The sequence below is a fragment of the Centruroides sculpturatus genome, unplaced genomic scaffold (genome assembly GCF_000671375.1).
Source record: "Centruroides sculpturatus isolate CEXI.00-Female unplaced genomic scaffold, Cexi_2.0 scaffold2774, whole genome shotgun sequence".
Classification (NCBI taxonomy): Eukaryota; Metazoa; Arthropoda; class Arachnida; order Scorpiones; family Buthidae; genus Centruroides; species Centruroides sculpturatus.
Window position 1 is genome coordinate 1 of NW_019386862.1, and position 5,747 is coordinate 5,747.

Genomic DNA, 5,747 nt, shown 5'->3' on the forward strand with positions numbered 1-5,747 from the left:
AAGATAAAAAATAGTTTATAAATTTTAATATGTGATTACATTTAAGATTTTGCTTGTTAAGTATTAGTTAAACAAAGTTAAGCTAGTTATCTCCATCTTCTCCATCTTCTTCTTCTCCTCCTCCTCCTCTTTCTAACAAAAGTCGATTTAAAAGAAAATAAAGTGATTATACATCATCAAGTTTCTTGTGAAATATTTAATTAAGTCTCCTTTTAAGTTAATTAAAATTAAAATTTACTTTCTACACGAATTCAATTAATAATTTACAAGTTTGAGATCGTTTACAAAATCTTAATAATGTTTTATTAAACTAAAAAAAAACATAATTAAAATAAAAATTATATAAAAGAAAATTTTAAAAAATTCGATGGAAATTAATTAAGAATTTAATTTAAAAAAAATTATTTAAAAAAATATATTAGAATTAAAGGTTTTATATAAAAGATAATTCTAAAAACGAATTATAAATTGATTTTTGATAAATTAAATATAAAATAAATGATGCTCGAGGTTAATTAAATGAAATTCGTTAAGAAGACGAGTTAAAAATGTAAAAAGTTTATGTAAAAATGCCCATTGAATGGTTGATTTTCTGTAGAATCTTGATATACATTAGCTCTATCATTGATGCAGCCATATATAAAAGTTATATAGAACTGTATTAATCAATAAAATATAAGGATACGAAAGTGCTCGTTTGGAAGTGGCAAAGTTCACCATGTCAGCCATTTTTATAGAAATGGATTTGGCTCATCGGTCGTAAGAAATGGAACGTGATGTCATGTTCTTCAGTCATGCTCTTGATAATTGAGAATGTGACCTTTTATAAAATTGGCCGGATACAAAGTTAATTCTTAGTTAAAAAATTGAAGCGATTGGCAAAAATCCACGATTTTATGCATAAAATCGTGGATTATGAAGTAATGAAATCGTATCTTAAATAAATATTTATAACAATAATAAATTTTTAACCATGGCTGATGCTTCTTCATCACATCCACGTTGTTACGGATGATGCAGGAAGATGAAGAGAAAATCCAAAGATGCAACTATAAAATTGTACATAATACATTAGAATATATTTACTTATCATTCAGTAATACGTTTTAAAGTGTTTTTATTTAACATTTTTATCAATAAATGTATATTTTAATTAATTAAAATTCATATTTAGAATATTCTTATATTCCTAACTAACAGTAAATATAGTATGGATTTTATATTATAATGAATGTAGTATGAAGTAAATATGGATTTTATATTATAAATTATCAATAAAATCTTTATATTTGTACCACTAAAGTTGCTTTCTTTCATCATATATTAAGCTTAGCGAGTACGTTTAACGTGTGTACTTGCGTATACTGTATATAAGTTGACCATAATTAACGTTAAAATTCTACTTTCTTCTATATGTTTAGTTATATAAAATATATTAAACTCAACTTTTCCTTACTTTTAATATATAATTAAACACACTAAAGTCACACAACATATAGAAATTTAGAACTACTGCATAATATATTACGCTATTCCGTAGCGTATCAGATTTCGCTCAGGAGAATTGAACACAATATTATAATTTTTTAGGGAAATTCTATTGAGTGCAACTGCTATTGTGTCCATTTGTCCAATTTGCCAAACTACTGATGAGAATTCTACTAAGCCACCCTCCTAAACGTTGTCAAACTGATTACCACACAGGATGACTCAATTACTAACCACATTCTAGTGAAGTCGACAATAAGAAAATAATATAATTAAATAAAAAATATTTTATATAAATTGTAATCTTTCTTTAATATTTTAAAATAATTTTTATGTTTTTACGTTCTGATTGAAGAATATTATAAACATTTACTTGTTCAGTACACACACATACATACATAAATTGGCTTGCAGTATATATTATTGTTGAATTATGATTTTTTATTTTAAAATTTATTACAAAAAAACTAAAAATTCTCACATTTTATTCTTCCATTTTTCAATTTCGCATCAAGTTCTGCCTTAAAGAGCACATTAATTGCAACCATTAATTCTTTTCTTCTTTCGCTGAAGGTACATCATTTCTCATAAATGATCCTTCTACTGCTTTATTACTCGAGAACCACATCATTTCTCAATTCTTTTTTGCTGTTTCCCTCCACAGAATTCTATTTTTTTTATGTCCTAAACCCATTTTCTTCTGTACAATATTCAACTTATTGCATTTAAACTATATCACGTATTAAATATTTAAAAAAAATACAAACATGCAAGAGAGAAGAAAAATGGAAAAAGTATGTATGTATATATAAAATACATACATCCTCTTCATTACAAAGGAGAAAAACATCATATCTTCCTTCAGAAAACTTCAATTTTGCAAGCTAGAAGCGAAAGGATTTTCAGAAAATTTGAATGTTCTCGATCAATCTGGAGGGTCTCAGTTCTTCTTAAGTCGACATATCGAATTGAAATTGCGTTGAGTGATTCTGTCATTCGTTGACGCTTCACCTGACGGATCTAATGGAAAGGAAACTTCTCCCTTCTCAGATGCATTAGTCTTCCTTTTATTATTTTTTTTTATTCTTTTGATTGAATGGCACAACTAAGATGAAGGGTTCGGATCACAGTCAGAATGGCGCAGTGTAAGATGACTTGGAGGAATTTATTATTATTTTATTTTTTATGCAGAAAATCGTATTAATATAGATTTGTCCTCCAAAGTTTCGGGTTTGTAGGGTTATTTTTTATATATTATTATTCCTAAAAGAAAATAGTTTTATAAGAATAGAACTATTCTTAAATTATAAAAAAAGAGTAAGGTTAAAAAGTAAATAGTTTAATGATATTTATACATTTTTATTGCTTCAATTTTAATTAAAACTTTACGAGAAAAATCTATCAGCTCAGAAGACTTCTAATCTTACTCATTAACTGTACACTAAAGCAATATTTAGTTTAATAAGTATAATAAATAAGCGCAATCAACAAACATATTGATCAAGGAGGCAAGGAAACAAATCTTTAGTTTTTAATATTAAAAATGATTAAGAAACATTAATCATGTTCATCCATCCAAACTTAAAGTAGACGGATCATGTAAAGAAGGCCGACAAAGCCTCTCAAACCTTCTCTATATTAATAAAGAAGTGAAGTTATCTTTGCCAGCAGCTACAACCACCTAAACCGATAAGATGTTGATAGAACTTTTCATAGACGGAGATTTATGTAGATGCGCTTCTTCAGGTGCTCTTCTATCGATTATCGATAACTCACATAAAGAAGAGAGAAACTTTTGGAAGTTGTGATTTCGTCCAGACATTAATGTCACATACCTCAGGGCTGACACAAGCGAATTGTATGTGTGGACAGGTGAGATAGCCACTTGGACAAGATTAGATAAATGCTCTGTCTTCGGGAAAGATTTGACGTTTTCTCACAATTCTTTTTTTAATTATTTTTCTCCTGTTTATATCCTAAACTTTTTCAATATTTTATCTATTTTCTGAAATATTTCTACGGCTACAAATACTTTTTCCTAGCTTAAAAAATAGAAAGAAGTATCATATATAAGTATCTGCTTCTTTTTTTTGTAGAAGCGATGTCTAAACTTTGATCCAATTTTATTATATATATATTTTATTATTCTTCTAAATTTTTATAAAACTTAACTTTAACTTAATTAATTTTATTATTTTATAAAAATTTAATCGAAATTCTAATCTAAATTTTAATTTTTCTAGTTGAGTTTTATTTTATTTACCAAAACTTTAATCGCCGTCAAGAAATTAAAGTTTTCTGATATAAAAACAAATTTAAGAAAACAATTTAAAGAATTAAATTAATTAAATACTTAAAAACAATATTTTTTTATATAATTAAAAGTTTAAATTGTTTTATTAAAATAAATCCGGGAATAATTTATAAAAAATTAGTTTGAATGTTATGTCAATTTTCCGATACTTTAATCTTTAAATAAAAAGAAAAGTAAGATTTAAATAATTTCAAAAAATGTGATGGAAGATTAAGTAGAGAGAAAAATGTTTCTTCTGTTACTTTATGTCGAGAATTATTCGTAAGGTCCTTCTGCAAAATCAAATTACGAATGGTTGGCGTATTCGTCTTGTTCTAGCAATGTGTCAGCACATTACTTATCTGGAAGCACGGGACTTGCATGTCAAATTGACTGTTCAATTGGACGTGAGGAATTCAATCAGGGACAATTTACGTTAAATCCCCCTCTGACTGACAGGACGGGTCCTGTACCATTTCCCTTCCTGGCTAAATCAGAAAAATTCCACCTGACATCTATCAAATACCTCATTCCTAATGACGTCCTTCAATTTAACTTAAAAGCAGAATGTTAAACATTTTAACATATTTTCTAAACATATTTTCCTATCTGAATACACGACTTTGGGTTGTATTAACGTAATATTTATGCATGTAAAGCATAACTTTACACGATATTTAGTAAGAATAACGAGTACAGATCATTAATGATGATTGCACGTAAGACGCCGTCAAATTTAAATATAAATATAAGTGATTCTTATCGAAAACACTCAAGTACACATCCAAAAGTCAACGAAGAGAGAAATAACAAAAAAAAATTCACTTCTTATCTATCAAAATATTGAAAACTAATAGTAAAAGTAAGTATAGATAAAGTGAATCCAAGGTGGATCCGGAGAATAGAAAAAAAAGGAGCGATAGTGCACGATTTCTAGAAAGTAAAAGTAAAGTAATATCAGTAACACTCGAACCTCGATCACAACCCAAATCGTAAATCGAAACTCGACAGGGAGAAGGGGAAAAGCCGGTAGAAAAATAATGATCCTAGTCTATGGCTTACCCTCAAGACATCTCTACCTTGCGGTGCAGACTGATATACAGGGGCTATATTTCATTACAAGGTTGGATAGATGGAAAGAGAAGGTCGTGATTTCTAACAGATCGACAACAGAGGATGTAAAAAGTTCTTTCTCTGCTGGCGTAATTACAGCCGGTGCCGTTCGAGTTGTCACTAGAATGGAGAGGACAAGATTAATAGAACACACCCACCCAGGGGAGTGTTGTGCCTTCTGCTGGTTTAAGGGAATGAATGCCTCCACTCGTCAATAGAAAGTGGATAAACGGATAAAATATCGCAAGCAGGCAGGAAATGAAACGTCTACTTGATATTAAAACCTTGCTTTGATTTATTCATTTTTTTCTTTGTTGTTTTGCGGGATAGAAAAAAAAAATAGAGAAAAGAATTTTCTGCTACTTTATCCCCAAGCTGTTTCGAAAATGTTTTCCAAGACGGTTTAGCTCTCGAGGAGTTTATTCTTTCCAAAGATGAACAATAGAGAGGGTAATTTCCGTTTTCTTTCTGATCGATCTTGTCGCTTCTTTCTTCCCTTAATAGTTGACATACTTCCAGTAATCAAATTTTAATTATGATATTAATTTGTTTATTTTTTTAAAAATCAACAAATTACATCATTAATTCGAGAGTGGACGATGGAAATTAAAGATTAACATTATTTAATACGAAAAAAATTTCAGAAATATACAAATTAATTTCTTTTAGAAAATAAAATAAAACTTTATATTACATTATTGGGGAAAATATTACTAGTTTTACTAATAGAAGAAGAGAGAAACCGCAAAAATTTATAAGATTTTTTTTACAAATTGATTTATTTTCAATAGTAGGAAATATTTTTCCTTTGAGGATTTAATACGGATTTCATCTTTCTCTTCTTTAATCTCGA